General features: G+C 38.5%; 1 protein-coding gene across 8 annotated transcripts in view; it reads right to left on the bottom strand.

Annotated features, from left to right (window-relative positions):
* Positions 1-25,877, bottom strand: part of gbf1 (golgi brefeldin A resistant guanine nucleotide exchange factor 1) — a 254,996-nt gene that overhangs the window by 186,897 nt on the left and 42,222 nt on the right. Inside the window, exon 3 of one of the 8 annotated variants that reach the window (XM_072583559.1) lies at positions 15,696-15,776. The exons of 6 other annotated variants lie outside the window; for them this stretch is intronic. The gene's annotated coding sequence lies outside the window, so the exon portion shown is untranslated. Of the gene's footprint in view, positions 1-3,797; positions 3,862-15,695; positions 15,777-25,877 lie in introns of all 8 variants that reach the window. One more of the 8 variants, XM_072583560.1, reaches the window with a different exon arrangement.

Genomic DNA, 25,877 nt, shown 5'->3' with positions numbered 1-25,877 from the left:
CACAAGTTCCCAGTGTGTCTCTGTTCACAGTTACTAATAACTCCATTAAAAATAACAGTGTCTCTGACACCGCTGCCCTACACTCGAGATATGCGATGTATCTGCAGTTAAAATACAGAATTCTTTTCTATTTTCCTTTTCTGGTGGTTCAGGCAGATGATAGCAACTTATTCATTCCACTATTTTGTTGCAGGAATTGTGTTTGGCACAGAATTACTTCTGCATTTCCAGCATAACATCACTACATTTCAAAGTAATCCTTTGTACATGGTGTGCTTTCTGACATTTCTAAGAAACTTCATCAGGCATTGACCAAATACAGTCCATTATTGGTGAGTCCGTACAGAGAAGGGTATCTCAGCGTACAAGCAGGAACCTGTACAAGGTACTTTCATACCATTCAAGCTTCAATTTTTTTCAAAATAAGAACAGCAATTCTAGGGACTTCTGGTTACGTTTTGTATGGAATGCATGATGTTTTGTAGCAGGGTAAAAACAATGACTGCAAATGCTGGAAATCAGATTCTGGAGTAGTGTGCTGGAAAAGCACAGCAGTTTAGGTAATATCCGAGGAGCAGTAAAATCGATGTTTCGGACAAAAGCCCTTCATCAGGAATACTGATGAAGGGCTTTTGCCCAAAATATCGATTTTACTGCTCTGTGTTTTGTAGCAGGATAAGATCAGGTTCTTGCAAATTCTGAATCAAGCCACTGCCCCAACTTAATCTTTTTTGAAACCCACCAAAACGTTTTAGATTGCTGCCCTAGTGTGTCAACTGCAATCTCACAATAAATAGTCTCTCAACATGATTTTGTGAAGGGTAGATCGTGCATCACTAACCTTTTTGAGTGCTTCGAGAAGGTTACAAAACAAAGTGGATGAAGATAAAGTGGTTGATGTGGTGTATATGGACTTCAGTTAAGTGTTTGATAAGGTTCAACACAGTAGGCTATTGCACAAAGTAAGGAGTTTCAGGATTGAAGGTGATCTGGCAGTTTCAATCAGAAATTGGCTCGCTGAAAGAAGACAGAGGGTAGTAGTTGATGGGAAATGTTCACCCTGGAGCTGTTACCACTGCTGCAAGGATTTGTTTTGGGGCCACTGCTGTTTGTCATTTTTATAAATGATCTGTGGGCATAGAAGGATGGGTTAGTAAATGGGATGACACTAAGGTAAGTAGAGTTGTGGATAGTGCTGAAGGATGTTGTGGGGTACAGAGAGACCCAGATAAGATGCAGAGCTGGGCTGAGAAGTGGTAAATGGAGTTTAATGTGGAAAAATTAGGTAGTTCACTTCGGAAGTAGTAACAGGAATGTAGCGTACTGAACTAATGGTAAAATTCTTGGCAGTGTAGATGAACAGAGAGATCTGTGTCCTGGTGCACAAATCCCTGAAAGTTGCCACTCAGGTTAATAAGGTTGTTAAGGTGTATGGTGTGTTGGTGCTTATTGATAGGGGGAATTGAGTTTCAGAGATACGAGGTCACGCTTCATCTATACCAGTCACTGGTAAGGCTGCACCTGGAGTATTGCGTGCGGTTCTGGTCACCGTATTATAGGAAGGATGTGGAAGCTTTGGAAAGATTTCAGATGAGATTTATTAGGGTGTTGCCTAGAATGGAAGGAAGGTCTTATGAGGAAAGGCTGAGGGAATCGAGGCTGTTTCCGTTGGAGGGAAGTTTGACAGGGAACTTAATTGAGATGTATAAGATAATCAGAGGGTTAGATAGGGTGGACAGTGATAGCCTTTTTCCTTGGATGGCAAAAGCTAACACGAGGGAACATAGCTTTAAATGGAGGAGTGATAGATTTAGGACAGATATTAGGGCTAGTTTCTTCACTCAGTAGTAGAGGCATGGAATGGCTTGCCTACAATAGTAGTAGACTTGCCAACGTTAAGGGCATTTAAATGGGCGTTGGACATACATTTGGATAATAATGGAAGGGCATAGGTTAGATGGGCATCAGATTATTTTCATAGGTCAGCACAACATCAAGGGCTGAACAGTCTGTACTGTGCTGTAATGTTCTATGTAAATGCAATTTCCATTGATTCAAAGATTGAAAGGTAAAACACCACAGTTTAAAAAAAATATTGCAAAGGCTCCTTTCACTTTATGGTATTAAAAAAAATCAATACCAGATAAAAATATCAAATTAACCTTTCAATGCATGTTTTCTTCTCATTTTAGAATACGGAATTAAAATCCTATTCAACAGATTGGAATATAAAATATTGCACTCAACCAGTACAATACATGGTTTTAATTCTTTTACTACAAGAATTTAAATGAATGCTTCATTTAATTTTAATTATCAACAAGTTGAGAATCAGGACAATCTTGTCCGAGAAAAAAACCAAACAGGACAAAGTGGTCGATTGATTCGCTCAGATCTGTACATTTATGATGGCATTAAGTCATTTGTGTTCAAACAGCGATCAACATGATCATCTCAGACTGCTTCAAATTATTCAAAGGCATTCAACAGCAAAACATGGTTTATTGATATGGAATGGGTGGGCTTCAGAAGTTTAGCAATAACCCAGTAAGATCCAAAAGAGTTAAAATAAATATTATCATCAGAAGGGAGGCCTGGCATTGCCACCACAGGAAACAAACAGCAACTACGATGATCATTTTTAAAAAAATTGATGTGGAATTATTTGTAAGATCAGGGATTAGAGCCAACAATGTTGGCATTTTATATGGAAAACTGTGATTTGATTAAGAGACTCAGAAAATGAATATAACTCAACTAATGGGAAGCAGTCCAACAGATGCATTACCCAAAAATTGTTATGGTATAATCAACCACAAATTTAATTCAAACTTTAGGGCTGTAAACAGTTTAGGTCACTTTCACATGAGAATGTGTGTTGCAAATACAAAATGTTCTTGAGATAGTTATTCTTTTGCATTTTTTACAGATCACATCTGCAGTAAAAAGTGAAGTACTCTGTAAATACAACTGAGTGTTTTGCACTGACTTTTTATCATATCTTACACTGGAGGCTTCAAATTTGGCCATTGATTTTTAAAAACTGAATCCAAGTGCCTTGTTAGGGTTTCTTTTAAATAAAAAAAATCACAATTTACAAACTACATATGGGTCAACATGTTTGGCCTTGTTCATCTGTGAAGACTAAAATGTTTATCAATTCATCACTGACTTCCAATAAATTTCAAATAAATATTGTAGATTAAACTTCCTGCTTAGATCAAAACTATTTATCTTTTCATCTGTAGTTTGCACGTTGACTAAAGTCTTGAAAAACTAAAATTATGGCAAATCATCGCCAATACAACAATGAGTATAAGATTCTGATTGACTTGAACTGATTTTCAATTTATCTGACATAAATCTTACAAAGTATTGCTGATACAAATGCATAATTTCCAAGATTGGGGGAGATGATAGAACAAGCTGCTTTAAACAAGCAATGAAAATTCAATTCAATTCAAAAAGTTAGAGCCAATTCTCTCCATCTCCCAAACAACATTCCTCCCTTCATTAGTACAAAAAGAAAAATCCATTAACTTCATCACTACATGGATGGCTTTGGAAAACTTCTATAATTGTCACTTGGCTTCAAAATACTTTGTGTCAAGCACTTTCAACATGAACAAATGTTACACAAGGATATCTTTTCTTCGTTTAACACTTTTAAAATACTAGGAAACCCTAAGCAATTTATAATGTACATATCAAATTCGAAATATTTGAAGTATAATTAGTATTATGTTGTGAAGCCACGTTTTCCAATATACAGTATACGATTGTCTATTGTCTATTACCAGTTCCATAGCTCTATGAGGACTTAATTGTAGGCTGGTGTAGCCAAAACCGCTTGAAACAACACTGAAAAAAAAGAGACAAAGGACTTATTATAAATGCAGCATTCTGAAATAAAGGCAGCCAAAAGACATGCTCAGTGGTCGGAGGAGTGAGCAAAGCACTCCCAAGTGAAAGAAATTATGGAAAACCATGAACCTTAAGTCACACGCACTACAGTTATTTCAGTCAATCCAGATGCCACAAAAAACTTATGCTGAAATAGGGCAACAGTCTGATGTAATATATTCAAATTAGGAACTTTTCTATCGTGACAATGCTCCCACTTTAAGAGCTTATTCTGTCCTGTTTTTTTTGTGTGTGTGTTTTTAAGGTCAAGGGTGATGAGCAATCTACCAGAACCATGAGTGTAAATAGCTTGTGAAGCTTTGGACCAACACATGCAGCCTGAATGGGTGTGGTTGAACTCCCATAGAACCAGGATCTTTAGTTTCACTTTCAACAGTTGCTGTTGAAGAAGTAGAAGCTATTTTTCCATGTCTCAGTTACAGCCAGAAGCTCTTTGTTTTGGTGGTTGGGGGTGGGGGGGGGGGGGGGGGGGGGGGGGTGCTGGCTGTAGAGAGGAGGAGGAGGAGGAGGAGGAGGAGGAGGAGGAGGAGGGTGGCTCCCACTCTGCCCACTATGAGAGTTGCATGAGTGAGTGGGTTTGGTCTGGTCTAAAGCAGCATAAATGTTTTAAGAATAATTCAATAGAGTAGTCAAATTTTCCAATTTCACAACAGTACCTTGCCAATATTTCAATACAAGTGCCTGGGAACATTGTCATTATTTCAGAGTATTCAAGTAGGTTTGTAGCTCAAGTTGTGGATGAGATCATTAACTTGCTTGCTGAGCTGGTAGGTTTGTTTGCAGACATTTCATCACCATTCTAGGTAATATCATCGGTGCACCTCCAGTGAAGCATTGGTGTTCTGCCCCGCTTGCTGTATGTGTCTGGGTCTGCTGGGACTGATGGTGTAATTCCAGGTCTTGTTGGCTGTGTTTCTTAGCGGTTGGCATATGGGGTCCATGTAGATTTGGACCCGATCTACCAACTGCTCAGAAACAGAACCAGCAACAAAACCAGAAATTTCACCATCAACCCCAGCAAATCCAGACGCAAAAATAGCAAGTGGGACAGAACACCAATGCTTCACCAGAGGCGCACTGATGAGATTACCTGGAATGGTAATGAAACATCAGTGAACAGACTTATCAGCTCAGCCAGCAAATCACCAACCTCATTGTCATTATTTCTATGAAACCATCTCAGGATACATTTGTCTTTCTGCTACTAGACAAATACAAATAAATTCCTCTGCAATGATATGGCTCAAATGCACAGATATCTGATGTACATTATGTTATGTAATCTTGAATCGGTAGTTCAAACCATAAATTTTCCACCCAATGAGATCGGTTATTCAAGCAATACTGTGTGGAGTGTGGTGTTTCCCCATAGAAAATGATGACATTGGTTTAAAATTAAATCACTGATTCAGCCTTTTGGGCTCACTCACATGCACATATTAGCTAGTTACAAAGCAGAAATGGTCTGTCTGTTGGATTTGACAGTCATCTCAAAGAGGGAACGATGCATGGGGATCTACTAATGATCCCATTATAGAAAAGTCAAGCATATCTAGTGTTTTATTTATACACTTGGAAAGGAGCACGGAAAAAATACCCGTTCACAAAGGTTAAATGGCAGGGGGGTGAAGTTTCAAAACAGTGCCGAAAAGTCAAACCAAATAAGAGTGATCTAAATAGTTTTGAAGGGTGAGCTTATGGCAGGAACTGGCAGTTAATGCAAAGTAATGAAGGAAGGAACCTTTAAACACAAGATAAATTAAACAGTTTAGATACGGTAATTTAAAATAAAGTGAAATCTTAAGGTGTATAGTGAAAGCAATAGCAATAGCAATGTGTGACAGAGAGGTACAGCACAAACCCCTAAAGTGGTGAATTTATATGGAATATTGATAGAGTCAAACCTAGACCAGATAAGGGATAGACATATTTGAGGTTGTCACAAGCTGTAGAATCAAGTGACAGAGGCAGAATCTCAGAAGGCAGAGTTGCACACTTTAATGACTTAATGAAGATCAAGGCGAATGTGGCATACAAGACTGTGCTGAAAATGTGTGGCTGGAAAAGCGCAGCAGGTCAGGCAGCATCCAAGGAGCAGGAGAATCGACATTTCGGGCATGAGCCCTTCTTCAGGCTCATGCCCGAAACGTCGATTCTCCTGCTCCTTGGATGCTGCCTGACCTGCTGCGCTTTTCCAGCCACACATTTTCAGCTCTGATCTCCAGCATTTGCAGTCCTCACTTTCTCCTTTCACATACAAGGCTGTCCAGATTTACTGAGAAGATGACAGGAAGGAAATAAAGACCAGCATTCATATAATGAAGACTCCTGCCTCAGAATGCCCCATAGTACATCACAACCAGAGAGGTACTTCTGATGGTTGTTGCTGCTGTGATATAGGAAAATCAAAAGCCTATTTACACATAGCATAACTCCATAAATAGCAGTAAGATAATAATGGTCATTTTTTTTTGATAATACCTAAAGGATAAGTTTTGACCAGGACACTAGAGAACGTGCTCCTGCTTTCTTTCATATTAATATGGGATCTTTTGTGTCCATCTGAGATGGCCTCGATTTAACTTCTACATAAAGGCAGCACCTCTGACAATGAAGCACTTTTTCAGTATTGCACTGCACCAGTTTGTGTTCGCGTTCAAGTCTACAATAGACTTCAGCCACGTATATCCTTCTGAGTCAGCAATAAGTCAAGGTCAACACTTTGAAGAAAAAGGCGAATCAAGAGAATCACATTAAAATTTAAAGTAATGAACAAACAGAAAATACTTTGCATGGTCAACCAGATGAATTAGAAACTGTTTTCCTTCACTAAATTACTATACAGGAAATAACACTCAGTTTCCATTTTGGATACCATATTTCAAATGATCAAAAATTAATACTTGAGTAACAAATTGATTAACAATTTATTCCTGAGGGCTATTCATAAAATTTGAAGAACACAGCTCTGAAAAATTATACTAGCTATCAGTTGATGTCCACAAGGCAGAGGTCCGAGATAACCACAGCTTCAATGTGTGATGAGGATTATGATTCGAGTAACCTCGGACGGTAAATACTCTATAAAGGTATGGACCAGGGTGCAACTAATATACACCAATCACATACTCTACTTCAAATTTTATAGAGTATCACATCTTGTATAAAGAAAAGAATGAATATAATCTTGTCTCACGTCAATTTGGTAGTAGTATTGATGAGAAAAAGATATATTTAAAAATCCTATCTGTTGACTGGCCTGAAAACAAATCTTATATCCAAGAAAAAAAATGTACATAGTCACATTCTGGGAAGTCCCATATTACTCCCACTTAGACGACAAAGTGGGATAAATGAAGAAATCAATTTACAATACAGAGCAAAAAAGTGTGTACATTATATCACATTCTCAAAATCTTGCAGTAGTGTCTTGTACCATAATGTCTTGTAGTTAGGAAGTCATTTTTCCTATTCCTTTGTCCACCAACTCTCCACCATACATACATGTCATACAAACGAAGAGTAATGAAATAATGAGCATCTCAGGATCATAGTATCCTAACAGTGGAATAAAGGCCAGATAGAGCCTATTCAGCCCATCAAGTCAGCATCGACTGTCTGAACAACATATCCCAGTAATGTCATGTTTATCATAGCTAACCCACCTAGCCTGCACATCCCTAAACACTATTTGGTATTGACAAACCACCTAACCTGTACATCTATGGACTGTGAAAGGAAAGCAAACCACCCAGAGGAAATTCACACAGACACAGGGAGAACATGAAACTCCACAAAGTCACTCAAGGTTAGAATCGAATCCTGGTGCTATGAGACAGCAGTGCTAACCACTATGCCATCTGAGGAAAGAAGAAAGAAGAGGTTGCCCATTTACTGGCAATATGACCCAATACTCAGTTTAGCACTATCTGCTCCCTTCCCCCTCTACCATAAAGCCAAACAGCACCCTGCTGCACTTAATAAAGTTAACAATTCAAATTATTTGTGTTAAGAACTTTATGCTTGTCTCTGTTTATATGCCGCAGATGCATCAATGAGGGTTAGTCTTCGGTCAAGTAAAATTAGGAGTTACATTCATTGCAGGAGACGTACCTTCATATCAGAAAGATCTTGGCTATGTTTATATCATTATGGCTATATTATTCACATAATATATCAATGCAACAGTGACCGAGTTGCCCACAAGAATAGTTTTGATATTATAACATTGCATTATTGCATACAGTAAATGTAAAACAAACAGTAAGAATTCACATTGATCACCATTCACTGAATCAACGGGAATAAATACAGCCACAAAGTAACCCCTCAAACAAGCAAATGAACAACACTTTCACAGAACACACGAATAGATCCCAGATTGGTTGACAATACAATGTCTATAGATGTCTACAATTTCACTGGAGTTACAATCACTAGCTTGACTGAGGAAATTCTGGCTTTTTAAAATTATTTTTAGGTAGTAGATAAAGCACTGCAACAGGTCAAAATGAAGCTAAATGATATAAAACAGAATGAAGGGGGAAAATGAGGTTAAACAATTGAATCATAAAAATACTTCAGAATTTCTTACAAATTGGGTGAACTGTGAGATTTTAATTCACCGAAGCTGACAAGCAACTCACCCCTGCCTAACTGGTGAGTAGAATTTTCCAGCACTTGTGTGTATTTTATATTATATACAAATCATATTAGTATATATCTGCCATTTTCAACAGACAAGCATTTACTTTAGAAAGTAAACCAAGTTAATTAAGTATAACATAAGCAAAAACATTTCCACTGTGAATCATTACTGTTCATTCACTGAGACTGACAGAAACCATCTTTGAAATTTTATTGAAATGAGTTCAACATTTGTCTCTGAACGCTTCCAGCAGGGCTACTCACTTGCAGAAGCAAAAAAGTTATAATGCTGATTTTTTTCATGTATTGTCATGTTTTGAGTTAACTTTACAATGCAAGGAACAAAATCCATGCAGCAGTGTCTACAGTTCATTCTGCATATACAAGGTCAACCCATCAAACCTGACTGCATCAGTGACATGGAATGCTGAAGTGCACATATTTCCTATTCAATGAGGAAAAAAAGCTTTTCAAATTCAATCAACTATAAATGTTGCTTTGTTTTTATTTGCCAATGAACTTCCTGGAACCCATTATAAAGCTGTCAAGTATGTATATTTAGCAATAGTAGCACAGCCCTGCCACTGCGCCAACAATCATACCATCTACAACAAACAAAAAAACAATCCTGAAGCAGATCGCAAAAAACATTGTTTTCTCCCCGCAGCCCAAGCCCCAGCTGTCAGTATGCATAAGGCATAAGACTTCAGGGTAAACATTGCACTTTAAATACATTTAAGCACACAGACCGTTTTTCTTCTAAGTTGCATGTCAGTGCTTTCAGCTCCTTGCTCCAGCAATCAAATTATTGCTGCGTTACTTCATCATAAAAATTGGAACTTATAGTGAGAAATGTCTGTCACAAAGAGAATATTTTATATAGGTAATATTTTACGAAGACAGAAAAAGGAAAGCATTAGCTAAAACTTTGCGTATTTAATTTCCAACTATGTCATGTCAAGTGTTCCTGCACACAGATCCACCAAAAGGTAACTGCTGAGCTTGTCACTTTCCTCTCAGAAATGCATAGACCCATGTTGTGGACAATTCCATGGGCGAACAGTCTCTGACACTGTAACCGAAAGCTCAAGCTTCACAACTCAAACAAAAACATGATTCCTGTATGGTTACTATTCTGCCAGAAGAATAACAGACTTTGTTCAGTGATATACCTTGATCTCATATATACAAGGGGCATTTTCTGATGAAGTCAATCGACTCAGCATAGGTCTTGGAACCAAGCATGAATCTCACTAGTTTCGAGGGGTCAATATTATACATCTGTTTATTTGATGCTTGCAAACTGTATTTGAAATATGATACATACAAGTACTAGTAACCTTGCAGCTGGGGGTAAAAAAAAATCAGAGCATTTACAAGCATCTATTACATTCAATTTGTTTAAAAACAAATGTAGCATATGGCAAACATAGTAAAGTGCACAGATAATTTTCTCATATTCGGCTCAAGACCAAATGGAATGTTGAGCTTCCTGATTCATTTCAATAAAGAATTATTTGGGTTAGGATAGCAAACACACCAACTATAGTAGACTAATACTCTGTACCACAGAGCAAGCATTTTGATTTGTGTTGTATAAACAGAGCTTGCAGTTTTTCCTCAGCAGACGCATTAGGAAAATTTGGAAGACAAAGCATGACCAGGCAGCTCTACAGCCTCCTGGTGTCAAGTTATAGGTGACAATAACATCTGGGAACAGCATGTACATCTTTCCTCTTCGCTACAGAAGCATCAAATACATGAACTTGGGATCAATTTCAAGAAAGTTTCTACTCAATCTTTCTCTAGTCTAGATAAATTGCAAGTACCCTTTCATAAATTGCTGCTAAACAGCAACAATTATATTTGACTAAATGAACAAATATTTAATTATGCATTGCATGTCCAATCACACTTGTCTCAGTCAGAACAATACCATTTTGTTCTGAATGATACTGGCAATATTCTGATTAGCCATGCGAATGTTCTAAGCTGCCTGTTGGCACGATGCTTGTTTTTCACTTTTTTTTAAAAAAGTACAATGGTCAAAACATTTTCAAATGTCTTACAAGTAATCCAGTGTGCATTTACATGTTATCTAAATCCCAGTCACAGAGTGCCAATGCATTCCAGTCAAACAAGAAGGTACTGCACAGAAAGTAGCAGTAACTGAGTTATGAGCAGTTAGGTGGGTCTTGGGTTCACAGAAAACCAATTAATCCAATTCATTCTAATTAGAGACAGAGAGAGAGAGAGAGAGAGAGAGAGAGAGAGAGAGAGAGAGAGACACACAATACCTAATAAACTTCACATGAGACCAAGCCAGACTTATCCCCCTGGAGGACAGGCAACCAACTTTAGGAGAACATTAAACCTTGTGAATATAATCAAAACCACAAACAACATTATTTCCCATGCTGGAAATTGAAAGTCACAAAAGCATAAAACTCTAAAGCTAACTACAAAATTAATTTTAAATTTTACCCAGGCTTCAAAGTGTTTTGACTTAAGCCATAATCATAGACAGCATTTATATATCTGGAGACATAGAGAATATAATTCCACAAGAATGCTTCATTGAGAACTGCAGATAATTATTTTCAGTTTCAAACGTATATGTGCAAATTCTGGCTTCAAACAATGTTAAGTGCTATGAAGAACCGTCAGCAAGGAGTGCTCATTCTTGGACTGCGCAAGCCAATTTATATTAAGTTTCATATAACGCAGTATCGACCCTATGGTGCAGCAGCTAACTTTGGCAATATGTGGGCTTTCTACAAATGGCCTGCTTCACAATACCATCTTCAAAAAAAGCCTGATCAAAATGCAAATGGTCTTTTCAGGATCTGAAATTGTAACAGAAAAAGGGAAGGACACAGAAATGAAGTCTGTCCCTCATACATGGGACTGTAAGATAAGACCCTTGGGAGTAAATCAATATTCTCTCTTAATACAACTACCTGATACTTTAATGCAAGATTTGAAATGAAACATACAAATAAAGTTGCAACTAAAACATTTTGTTACAGTGAAATAATGAAGACAGTTTTATCATGGATAGAAATCAAACTTCAGAAATAAAATAAAGTTCTGGAGAAACTCAGCAGCTCTGACAGTATCTGTGGAGAGATAAATAGTTATGTTTTAAGTCGAATGTGACTATACTTCAAACCTGAAGGCCATTAAAATATAAAAACTCTTAAGCTGGCTACAAAACAATTTTAAAACCTTTAAATTTAAGCCAGAATCATAGGCAGCATTTATACACAGAATCATAAGAATGTACAGGACGGAAACAGACCCTTTGGTCCAACTCATCCATGCAGACTAGATATCCTAATTAAATCTAGTCCAATTTCCCAGCATTTAACTCATATCCCTCTAAACCTTTCCTTTTCACACACCCAACCAGATGCCTTTAAATGTTGTAATTGTACCAACCTTCACCACTTCCTCTCGCAGCTCGTTCCATGCGTGAAAAAGTTGCCCCTCCTACCTTAAACCTATGCCCTATAGTTTTGGACTCCCCCACCCTGGGGAAAAGACCTTGTCTACTTCCCTTATCTATGCCCCTCATGATTTCATAAACCTCTGTATACTCACCCTCAGACTCTGATGGTCCAGAGAAAGTAGCCCTAGCATATTCAACCTTTCCCTGTTGCTCAAACCTTCCAACCCTGGCAATATCCTTATAAATTTTTTTATGAACCCTTTCAAGTTTCACAACATCCTTCCTATAGCTAGGAGATCAGAATTACATACAGTATTCCAAAAGTGGCCTAACCAACTTTCTGCACAGCTGCAACAATGACCACCCAACTCCAAATGACTAACAAAGGCAAACTTACCAAATGCCTTCTTCACTATCCTATCTACCTGAAACTCCACTTTTAAGGAACAATGAACCTGCACTCCAAGGTTTCTTTGTTCAGCAACACTCCCCAAGAACTTACCATTAAGTATATAAATCCTGCCGATTTGCCTTCCCAAAATGTAGCACCTCACATTTATGTGAATTAAACTCCATCTGCCACTTTGCAGCCCACTGGCCCATCTGATCAAGATCCCATTGTAATGAGGTAACCTTCTTTGTTGTCCATTACACCTCCAATTTTGGTGTCATCTCCAAACTTACTAACCATACCTCCTATGTTCACATCCAAATCATCTGTCAACTGCAGATGTAGAAAGTATTGGCAGACTATTAACAATTAAAATTCAGAAGCTGCTGATCACCTTTCCACAGCACTCCATCTGTTTCCCTATCCAGTGCTTGAGATAAAGTTGAAATGAAGCAAAACATTTACAACCTGTTGGTTAAGAATCCAGAGCAAAATTTCTTAAATCAAAGTTAAACCTCATGCTTTAAGGAATCCTTCTTGAATTTAAACACATACAATCAAACAAAATGTCCATTAGTCTCACCTGCTTAGCAGTGTCTCGAATACATGGATGTTTTTAAATACGCTTTTGCAAAAGGAAAAGCAGAAGAAATTGTGTTGAAAAATAAGGATCCCTGGAGATGATGTTTCTTTATATTATGAGCGCACACCAGATTAAAGATATCAAGAACAAAAATGTTTGTTGGATTGTGCTTACATGCTAAATGTTCATATCTATATGAAGCAATTCAGAAGTCACATGACACCAGGTTATAGTCCTACAGGTTTATTTCAAATCACATGCTTCCAAACCACTGCTCCTTTGCCAGGTGACTTCCATCCCAGTCTAACACCTGTACCTTCACATTGCAGGATACAAGTAATCAAAAAAGTCATTGTTTATTCCTCAGAAACTAACCATATCCAAGGAGTAAGAATGTTGGAAAATGATTTTCCAGCTTAGACAGCACTAAATCATCTATATGGCACATCTAAAAATCAGATTTTTCCAATATGGTGTAGAAAAAAAACTGAGTTATTGCTGCATGGAACAAATTGATTTGAATAACTATGACAGCAGAATTGTTCAGATGAAAATTGCTGCTGCATGATTTTCATCAGCAAAAAGTGTACATTGTAGGAAGAGCCAAAGACATCTGGTCCAGTCATTGGTAGCAGAGCTGCTGTTTTCACGCTCACTTTGCCAGTAAGCAAATGGATTTACACAGCTTGACACAAAGACAAGCTCCACTACACCCTGACTGAACTAGGGAACTAAACTTGAATACACAACTGTTCATTCCCATGGGCTAGGATGGGTAACTAAACAGTAACTAAACTAAACTTCCAACATGAACAAAGGGAGACATTACAAATTACTGCAAATGATCATTTACCAAAGTCACAAAATTAATTCTTCAAATAAAAAGCAAATTTTTGTCATCCAAAGCAGTCAAGAATGATTTGATTTATTTTACTCCAAACACAAGCCTTATTATGCATAAATGATTATTGCTTTGGAGTTCTTAAGGTCCTGCAATGTATACAAAGTTCTACGTACACCTGAAATATAATACATTTTATGTGATCCTAAAGTGGTACACCTGTTAAATTCAATCATTATCTAGTTTGTCAAACAATGCTCATATTTCTATTGATTTGATCATTCAATCTGCAGCCTTTTTAAATTAAAAGAGCTTTCCTTTTTAATTCTAATTTCAAACCTAACTGAAGATAGATGGTGAGCGTTCTCAATTTTAAGGATGAAATGAGGTGTTGTCTGGGGTGTTTACTTCTGTATCACAATGGCTGTAACCAATGTCAGAAGTGCATTTCAAACAGGCATTGGCAACAAAATACCTTAAAACAAAATGTACTTCAATGCATTTATTTTTATCCATTCACACAACACAGACACTGACTGGCTGGCATTTATTGCTTATCCCTAATTGCGTTGTGAAGGTGGTGGCATGCTGCCTTCTTGAACCACCTCAGTCCATGTGCAATAGGCACATGTAGACAGACAATGTTGTTCGGGATGGAATTCCAGGATTTTGACCAGTGACAGTGAAGGAACGCTAATATATTTCCAAGTCAGGATGGTGAGTGGTTTAGAAGGGAATTTGATTATGGTATTATTATAAAACTTTTCACTGTATATTTCATGTAAAAGTACACGTGACAATAAATTTCTATTCTATTCTACTCCTATTTATCTGCTGCCCTTGTCCTGCGATATTAAAGAGTTAATTTGCTCTGCTGACCTGCAAGAAATTGAATGTCTCGGGGGCAGGGTGGGATGTCTCTGTTCTACATGTAGACTGTAAGTGAATTTACATTCCCATCCTCACCATTTAGAGCCAATTACATGGCCATCTCCTACTATTCAGAGATAGTTTACATTTGTATCATCATCTTATTCAAAATCAATAAGAACATTACAGTTGGAATTTTGACTGCTCCCTGTAATTAAGAAACTATTCACAACAGATTTGACCATTAAGCAATGATTTACATTATATTGTTTCTGGAAAAGATGTGGTCACTGCATTGTCTTGAGTGGCATATGACTGTGGTGGAATGGCTGAGGGCTGTTTAGTGGGCATTACTGACTGTGATGTAAAGATTTTGTATAAAAGAAGACTGTTTCCTTTGTTCAGAGAGATCTCTTGACATGTTTTGTAAGCACGGCAAAGAGTGTTAAAAATTTCTCCACAGTTTGTACTGTACTTGCTTAATAAAATTTTGGTTGTCACAGAAGTTGGCATGTTGTAGTTGCATCAAGTATTTAAGAGTCTCTAGAAAAGAAAATACAAGGGTCCTTCTAAGTGGAAGCAGATTTGGGTTAGAAGGTAATGTCTAAAGATCTTTGGCTTATTTCTGCCATGCATCTTGTAGACAGTACATGCTGCTGCTGAGCACTGGTAGTGAAGGGAATGGATAATTGTAAATGTGGCACCAATCAAGCAGGCTGCTTTGTCCTGGGTGGTGTCAAGCTTTTTGAATGTTGTTGGGCTGCACTCATCCAGCAAGTGGGGAGTATTCCATCACACTCCTGACATGTGCCATGTCAACAACGGAATCAGGAGGGGAGTAACCTGCTGCTATATTTTTAGCCTCTGATATTTGCAGCAGCTGTATTTATATGGAGTGTCCAATTGAATTTCTGGTCAATGGTAACCCTCACAATGTTGATAGTGGGGGAATTAAATGATGGTAACATCAGAGATTAAACTGACTGACCTGTAATCTCCTGATCTATCCTTTTCCCTCTCTTTCAATAATGGTGCAATGTTAGCAGTCCTCCAGTATTCTGTAGTTCACCTGAACCAAAAAGGATTTGAAAATTACTGCCAGAAAACGATATCTCCTCCCTTACCTCCTTCAATGGCCTGGGATACGTATTACCCAAGCTTGCAAATGTATCCACATTAGAGGTTGATACATTGTATTTTGCAAACTCCATTTTGGAAAAAAGAACCAGTCTGACTCAAGGTTGGAAAAAATACAGACTCTGATCTCACCTTTAATGCACTAAGCTGAGATGTCGCTTTTTTTTACATAAAACCATAAGTTATCTTGAGAATGTGACTTAAAGGTAGTTCGGAGATTTACATATTAGTGAATCAAAACCTGCAACACATTCTAAAAGATGAAAGACTTAACAACAATCGAAGTTTAATATATCACTTCAGTTGCATGACACTGCAATCTTCTACTATAAATTCGGTGTCTTACAATCCTGCTTCACAGCCACCTGATGAAGCAGCAGCGCTCGGAAAGGTAGCGCTTCCAAATAAACCTGTTGGACTATAACCTGGTGTTGTGTGATTGTTAACTTTTTCTCTTTAACAAAGCATTCATACATTCTATTCTTCAACTAAATTCAACTATGATCTGCCTGTGTAACGTGCTAAACAACACGCCTCAGGCGACTGACTGTGTGGAGTTTGCACGTTCTCCCAGTGTCTGCGTGGGTTTCCTCCGGGTGCTCCGGTTTCCCCCACAGTCCAAAGATGTGCAGGTCAAGTGAATTGGCCATGCTAAATTGCCCGCAGTGTTAGGTAAGGGGTAGATGTAGATGTAGGGGTATGGGTGGGTTACACTTCGGCGGGGCGGTGTGGACTTGTTGGGCCGAAGGGCCTGTTTCCATAATGTAAGTAATCTAATCTAATCTAAAACACTTTTCACTTTATCTTAGTGCAACAAAGTTCACAACACACAGAATACCAGTACACAGAAGCAGCAGGGAATTATGCAGACTAATGGAATGTTGGTCCTTATTTTGAGGGGGTTGGAGTATAAGAGTTGTAAATCAAACTACAGTATGACTCCTGGAATATTTCAGAAATTACTATCAATGAAGTCCTGCTTTTCAATTTCCTACTTAGCTTCCTAAAGCGTGTTTGTAAGGCTTTATTTCTCTATCTTCATACATCATTGATCCCAACATAAAAAATGATATCTGGCTGTACATTCATCCCCTCAGGACACACCACATCATCATTGATCCTGACACTAGGAAGGCAACATACCATCCTTGAGTCATGCCTATGGCTATAGGAGCCCCTGTCTATGTCCCCACTAATAAATCCTCACGGTGGATCTAAGATGGTAGTGATCTGAAAGGTCTGCTTGCTGAGCTCTATATCCCAGTTCAGGCAAAGTAGCACTCTCGCCTCCTCAATTAAATTACTTCTATGAAAATGTGGTATTTAAAGAGCTTCAGAACCTAAAGAACTTACACAAATCCTACTATAAAGTTTGCTTGACTAAAGAAATATGACAAAAGGTAAAAGCCCCAGCAATTCCCAACATATGGCACACTCACCTGAGCAGTTAGGCAGTTCCGCAGCTCCCTCTACCAGCCCACCAGAGTCGCTCACTCACCAGGGCCTGGCCACAGAGTTTGCAAAACACCGAGGGAAGATTGAGTCATCAATTGAAAAGAAGTTCCAGGCCAGACTGGACCCGGTCACAGTTATGCTCCAAAAGCACAAGGAGCAGCTGGAAGGCCTAGGGTGCCCAATGGAGGAAGTTGAAAGGAGAACCGCAGCTTCCAAAACAGAGATCGATTCTACAAAAGAATGAGTTTGAGTACTGGAGGGATAAGTACTTTTACATTACAGGAGCATGTCGATGACCTTGAAAACAGAGATAGACGGAAGAACGTTCGCGTGGTGGGGCTGTCGGAGAGAGTAGTGGGAGACCAGCCAGCGAACTTTTTTGAAAGCTGGCTGCCGCAATTTCTGGGCCTGGAGACTGTGTCAGACTGAGTAAAAGTGGAAACAGCCCATCAAGTCGTGCTGCACAGGCCCGACTCGGACCAATAGCCTTGCATGGTGCTACTGCAACATCACAGCTAGAGGGACAAAGTCAAAGTTATGGAAGCCTCCACAGTAAAGGGACAGGATTCACAGGCTTTAATTTACCTAGGCTCCAAAATTAAGTTTTTCCAGGACTTCTCTGCAGCTGTAATTCGGAAAAGGAAGACCTTTGATGAAGCCAAAAGAAAATGGAGACACCTTGGTATCCAGTACTTCCTAAGATACCTGGCGGTGCTTCGCTTTGAGTATGATGGGTATGTGTATTCTTTTGACTCCTCCGAAAAAGGTCAAAAAATTTTTGGACACTTTAAAATAGACCAGATAACTTAAAGTATGTGGACAATAGTGTTTTTTTTCTCCCCTTTCCTTTTTAAGAAAATGTTGCTGAACCCTTTTTTTTACTGATATTAATGATGATAATGTATGCTTGGGGACCGGGTAAAGTGTCTACATTCTTGTTAAGATTATTTTCTTTATTTACTTTTCTCCTTTTTTTGGCCTGAGTCTGGGATGCAGTTCAAGCTGGAAGGAGATATAAGATGTTTTTGGGATATGCAAGTGCCCCTTGTGGATGGAGGTAGAGCCCCTTGTTGAGTGTGTTGTATTTGATTTAGTCTGTTTTCCTTTTTTATATGTAGTTATTAGGATGTTAAATGTAGTAGTTTTAGCTTATGTTTTTTTTTTAAATCTTTTGTGAATTTTCTTTGTTTACGATCAGTAGTTGATAAGTCAAGTTCTTCCTTTTGGAGATTAAATGATGTTATGGTGTGTCAAGGCTAATTGTGTCCTCAAACAGTTTACCTGGAATGTCAGAGGGATCCATTCACTAATTAAAGAGAAAAGGTGCTTTCTAGTATTAGAAAGAGAAGGTGGACATTGCCCTTTTACAGGAGACTCATCTCAATGATAAAGGACATTTGAAACTGCAGCAGGGTGGATTTGATTGGGTGTACTTCACTTCCTTCAATACTAGAAGCAGGAGAATGGCCATACTCATTAGGAATAACCTTTCATTTAAGTTGCTAGGGCAGATTAAAAACAAGTATGGGGGTGTTTATCATTCTCAAGGCCTCAAAAATGGAGAAGAGCATGGTAATCTTCAATGTTTATTGTCCTTCAGTGCATCTCCTTTGAAAATGTGTATAGGGTATAAGCAGGTAGGGAAAGAGTTAAGTTCTGAGTTTTGTGAAACAAGAGGTTCAACTGAACATGACTCAGATCAGATAAGAACTTGCAGTTAACAATGGGGTGCTAGTGGCAAGGGTAATGTGTTAACAAGGTGAAAAAGCATTCATAATGTAAAGCCATTAAACAATATTGGAAGCATTCAGTATGCAAGGTCAGTTTAACAAGGTGAAAAGTATTCATTACGTGAAGCCAGTTAAGGTTAAGAACATTTATTGTGTAACAGCAGATGGCTTACTGACACTTGCCGATTGTCACAGTCACCTAATCAATACACATGTGGATGCACCTCCCTGCAAAATGACTATAATTCATTAAGAAACTGCTGTTTGAGAGAGAAGACTGAGACATTAAAAGATACCAGTCAAGTTCCCTTCTATCTTTTGTTAGTGACTGGGCTTGTAAAGACCTGCCATCAATATGGCTGGATATTGAGGTCTCCCAGGCAAAATGTCCCCTCATTAGACTGCTGCTTTTACATAAATTGAAAAGTCACAGAACATTGCCATAATCCAATAATTTTTAATACTGTTAAGGCATGGAGGGCAATGCAGCAGAGGGAGGGTAATACATCTAAAACATCCTTTCCTACGCCTATAGCTGATAAATTCACAAAAGATTTAATCGGGGATAATGGACCCAGGATTGAAGCTCTGGACAGCTCGGGGAATCTCCTGTTTGGGCAACTTATTCAAAGGTGAAATAATGATGACGTTTGACCAAATAATCCATAAAAATAGTTTAACTAACAGAGACCTCGTTCACTTTTTTTTCAGGTCGGGAATTTGATTCAAAAAGGGACCATGCTTTTGACCAACCCCTACAGATCCGTTATGGAGAAAAGGGTGCTTTATGCTAAAAGTACCCTCTCTATTAGCACTGTTTATCCTATGTTGCAAGGTGATCTTTCAGATTGAGTGGTTTTGTGGGGTCTGAGAGATGGAATTATGGGTTGAGATCTCTATGGAGACGTTTGTGAGAATGCAAGGAAGATTTTGATGTGTAATGGGACCCATGCCATGCAGCTAAAGATTTGACATAGGGACCATCTGGCCCAGACTGTCTCTCAAAATGAAGACACTCCCACCTTAAATTATGTCCAGAGTGTAAAATAAGCATTGGTACACTCACTCGTTGTTTGTAGTCTTGCTGCAGGCTCCGTATATGCTGGAGTGCTGCGGCAGTAGTTATAGAGGGGGTCTTGGGGATCGATGTTAAGATTGAATCTCTCTCTCTCCTTCTGGGCCTACCCAATAAATCCTCTCTAGACGCTCATGGGAAAAATCTTCTTAATATTCTTGCTTTCTGTGCAAGGAAAGATATTCGAATGTGTTGGATCTCTGAAACCCCCGTGGGTCTGTTGGGTCAGCAGAGGCTTGACATGGGACATATTCCTCTGGACATTTTTTTTTAAACAAGTATGGTCCACCGGAAAACTGAGCATTTTTATAGGATATGGCAGCCCTTTGTGGGCTATTTGGATGTAGATTAATCTGCCATGTTAACTCAAGCTTTTGTGTAGCCATGATTGTCTGATCTAGTGTACTTGATGTCCTTGAAGGAAGAATTTTGAATAAATTTGTGTGCAACATTTACGGCTCTCGGAGGTTGGGAGCCAATGTTTTGTTGTGCTGAGCTGTTTTACTTATTTATTACCTTTATTGATCTGCCTATTTTGCACTTAAGTATAGTTGTGTTTTGTTTGTGCTGTAGTGGGTTTTTTCCTCTTTTGCTGTCATATACATTATAGTAATTTTTTTCTCCGTTTGTTGATATTATAGAGTCAGAGGTAATTTTTTTATAATTTTATATTAAAAAAACTTTCTATTAAAAAAAATCCCCACCACGTTTTCCCTTCATTCCTCCCTCCAACCTGAAGTCCCACAGTTTTCACGGTGACTGGCCTCTATAGAAGCACCACCACTCTCACTATTTCCTAAGGCTGAGAAACGGTTTGCAAGTGATTTTTTTTTGGTTGAAAAAATATACTTATTCATAAAAAAATCTTTATGTACATTCACAGGTACTGAAGTAGTTCTGTACAGATTTTGCATATTCAGAAAAACAAATACTGAAATTTGACATTCCCTGCAGTTGCAAAATCCAACGGCATTTCTTACTCATGTGGAACACTATTTACATACACTGAGACAATGAGGGGGTCTGACAACTGAACAGACCCGAAAAATGTGTTGCTGGAAAAGCACAGCAGGTCAGGCAGCATCCAAGGAGCAAGAGAATCGACGTTTCGGGCATAAGCCCTTCTTCAGGCTGAACAGACCCTCATCATATTTTGGCTCAAAGACTGTAGACTACGGCAGCAGCTGCCCCAACCTCTATACTGCGTTACTTAACACATAGGCCTGGACCTTGCATTATGCCAGTTGAGGTCAACTCTACACTAGAAGATCAATAAGTTACAGGCAGACAAAAGAATATCTTTCACCAAGTTGATGGCCCTCAAGACGCAACGTTTGACTTGGTGTGCATCTGAGGAACAGCCCACACAGGACATCATGGAGCTACTCAGGATGAAACTTTACAAAAACCAATGCATATCTCTTCTTGGCAAAGGCACATTCAGATGGAGATCTGTCATTCCTGATGAATGGCTTTTGCCCGAAACGTCGATTTGACTGCTCCTCGGATGCTGCCTCAACTGCTGTGCTCTTCCAGCACCACTAATCCACAGTCCCTTCACAGTGCAGCCACATCAAGGCGGTGTGCATAAAGGATCTGATGGGCAGTGTCCTTCTCACCATTACCCATACACACCTTGGTGTTTGTTTGAAGGTTCTGGCAACGAGGTAATCTGCCAAGTGACTTTGATGGTCTACTTGGGGAACTGCATGACAGGATCCAGTCTCTCTTTTGCCAGCAGGATCTCAAAGATGCTAGGTGCTGATTACTTCCTGACGGATTTTATGGTCAATGGTGTTTTGTTTTGCAACTTTTTCAACAAAACACAGGCGATATACGGAATGGGCCAACAATTTGGCATCAAGGCCAGACCGATCCTTTGCAACACCAGAGACAGGTAAAACCTTAGTACATAGTGACACATGGTGTTTCTGACCTGAGGGTTTATGCAGAGCATGATCCAGCCATTCAGAAAGGTGGCCACCAGGATGAGAGGGACATTGTGCATGTCGTTCAAGATTGCAAGCAAGATATGCTCAGGGGATTCATTCATGACCTAACTGGTCCCTTTCTTCTTTCTGGCAGTCACTCATCCCTCTCTGCCTTCATTTCCTTAAGCTGCATTTCACATCCTGAAATATGTTATCCAGGAACCTCTCAACCTTGTGAAATGCATTGAGTGAACCCAACTGCCACTCAAGCACCAAAGCCCAATGCTAGAGTTGCTCCAACCAGAACCACCTCCTGCACACATGGTCATCTGGACTGCCAGGAACGTCTAAGATTTCTCACTTAGTGTAGGATGTGCAAATCACTGCCTGAATTCAAAAATTAGAATGTGGAGCTTTGGTTTATTTATAGCCCAAAAAAATCTTATTTATGTCAGAAAAGTAACCAAAGCCCCACTCACTCTCACAAAGAAATTTAGTTTTGAAATTTTAAAATATTAATTGTTTTTAAGCTGTACTTAACACCTTAATTTAAATCAATATTCAGTCACGAGAGAGGAGAGAAATTATCGACCAGCACCTGTGATGTCACAATTCGATTTGAAGCAGCTGTGTCACCTATCTACTTCTGAGACCTCTCCACTCTCAGTGCTCCTCTTAACCTTGCTGCCACAAAACCCCCACAAGACTACTGGTAGTCTGACTGCTTCTGGAGCCTCTCCACTTTCGCTGCTGCTCCTCCCAAATTCCATACAAGTCCACCTTCTTCTCATGTCATGCATCTTTCCCTTTAAAAAGTTTCAACAAAATTTCCTTATCCTTAAAAAAAATTTAAGTTCCATACTACTAAACAACTATTTTGCTTCTGTTGGATCTATTATCTAAAGAACAATGCATAGATGAAATAATGGAAACCAAAGCATAACTGCAAAGTAACAAATATGATTTTCCACAATTCCAGATTGAAATGAAACACTGAACTGAAACACTGAACTGATATATTAACATGAACCACTGTAAAAGTTGGAAAAAAATACAACAAAGCCTGACCTGAGGTGGTACAATATTCCTAGAACACAAAAATTAAAACTAGAGAAAATGTAATGCAGCAGCGAAACAGACATTTGAATACAAAAGGAATAAATGGCAACTACTGAAATATGAAGCTTGCCACAGACCTCAGAGGATATGAGCACATGTATGCATCTATGCGATCGCTCATATTCATATAAGTGGGAGCACTTAAAAGGTCATCTGTTGCAATTATTAGAAGATTCTCACATTTTTGCTTCTAAAATGCACAGATTGTAGTTGATTGTAGTACAGACATATTAGAAAATTGAGTGATGAGCAGCGACCAAGTGTCAAATAAACTCAAATATGTGGGATCAAACATTTTCCATTAAATCAATGTATCACTGATAACAGTTTGATTTCAGCCAATTTTGTTTCACAATGATATAATATACATACAGCAAAATGACTGCAAATAGCTGAACAAACACCAATGTAGCACAAACCATGCTAAATCGTTCATAAAATGGCTCAAATGTCAGGTCATTTTGTTGCAAAAACACAGATAGACAAAATCTATCTTTAAATGTGAAACTGAATTAATTGGGAAAATTTAATTTTTCACTTGGTATGGTAAGAGAGCAGGTTTCAAGAACAGAACAAAAATTTGAATGTTTGGATGCAATAACATAATTATAAATCTAGATACATTAATAAATACTGACAGGGTTTGTGTTTTAAGTGGTTATACAAAAACTAGTCAGAACCATACTGCGTGGAAACAGACTCTTTCAGTCCAACTCATCCATGATGACTACATTTCCCAAAATGAACTCGTCCTCGTTGCCTGCATTTGGCCCATATCAATCTAAACCTTTCCTATTCATGTATCGGTTTTAAATGTTGTAACTGTAACTGTATCTATCACTTCCTCTGGGAGTTTATTCTACATACTAACTACTGTATGTGTGAAACCATTGCACCTCAATCATTTTTGAAACTTTCTCCTCACTTTAAAAATATGGTCCCGAGTTTTGAACTCACCCACACTAGGGAAAAGACCTTTGCTATTCACCCAATCCATGCCCCTCATGATTTTATACACCTCTATAAGATCACCCCCTTAACCTGCACTCCAATGAAAAAGGTCCCCACCGATCCAGCCTCTTCTTATAGCTCAAACTCTCTAGTCTTGGTAAATCTTTTCTGAACCGTCTCCAAATTAATAATATCCTTCCTATAGCAGGGCAACCGGAACTACATGCAAAACTCCAAAAAGTGGCCTCACCAACGTCCTGTATAACTTCAACATATACTCAATGGTCTCAGCAATGAAGGCAAGCAAGCTACATGCCTTCTTAACCATCCTGTCTACCTGTGATGCAACTTTCAAAGAACTATAAACTTGAATCCCTAGGTCTCTCTGTTCGAAACCAGGGCCCTCCCATTAAATAGGCAAGTCCTGTCCTTGTTTGTTTTACCTTATATTTATCCAATCTAAACTGATTGAAACAAAATCTATTTTGCCCTACCACTTAAAAGGGTTTCTTCCATTCAGGCTACAATGGTACCCCAGTTGCTTGCCACTTTAAAACCTACTCTGGCTTTGGGCTCCAGCGCTGTTCCAATTAAACCCAATGGAAACACATCAAATAGCATCTCTTTCTGATGAACATAAGGTACATTTCTTACACACACACACACACACACACACACACACACAAACAAACACGAAAAGCACAAAATTTAATGGTCGATTACTCAAGGTATTGCACATCATGCTGTTCATCTCAACTACTACTTGTGGTAGCACTTTCAATATTCTCAGCTTTCACAGTAAAGGAAGCTCCTTCTGAATTCACATTTGGATTTCTTTTTTAAATGCCTCTTAAATTTATGGCAACCAGATTTTGCACTCCCAACAAGTAGAAACTTTTTCCCCCAATATCAGCCTATCAAACCCCTTCATAACCTTAGTATCCTCTTATAGATCATCCTTCTGCTTTCTCTTTTCTAAGGATAAAAGCCTATTGAACTTTTCCTCAGCAAAACTTTTGGAATTTGTGGGTCTTTGAAAACAAATTTGAGCGCTGTTTGGTAAAATCTTCTACCGGCTAAAGAAACAAAATTCTCTACATAACTGACTAAATTACATTGATATATTCTGGAAAACTGGGCACATAGCACATGCAGACTACAAAATCCAAATTAAACTCTCAGCAGCACAGCTGAGTTATAAAATCAGTTCCGAGCCAAGGCTTTTGGGATAGGCTAAGAACTTCAAGTGAAAACTTTAATGAAGGCATACAGAGACACAAAAGACAATTCAAGGTGCAAGTTTAATCATATCCCATGGTGCAGACCTCTGAAGTGATTTGCTCAACACATCTGTTTTTTACTCAACTGAATTCTAACCTGTCGGAGCAATACAGAAGATTGACTGACAGCATATAATTAATACAGTTGACAGAAGCAAATTATTGATCCTAGAGTTACAGAAATTACTATGAAAGCTTGTAATGACTAGATTGTGTACATCTTTGTCAATTCTTGAATGAAGCTGACAGTTTAACTTGCAGTCTAAAGCACTGGTTTCCAGATTCTATTTTTAACAAGTGTTTCCAGGATTTAAAAAATTGATATTTTGGGAAGTGCAGCATACAATTCCATCAAACTACAATTAAGAGGAAGCAGTGACATAGTGGTATTATTACTGAACTAGCAATCCAGAGACTTAGTCTCATATTCTGGGGACATGCATTTGAAAATGTGTTCCAACACATGAAATTTGAATCAACAAAAATTTGGAA

The sequence above is a fragment of the Chiloscyllium punctatum genome, chromosome 13 (genome assembly GCF_047496795.1).
Source record: "Chiloscyllium punctatum isolate Juve2018m chromosome 13, sChiPun1.3, whole genome shotgun sequence".
NCBI lineage: Eukaryota > Metazoa > Chordata > Chondrichthyes > Orectolobiformes > Hemiscylliidae > Chiloscyllium > Chiloscyllium punctatum.
Note: the sequence above shows the minus strand (reverse complement) of the source record. Positions and strands in the feature narration are given on the sequence as shown.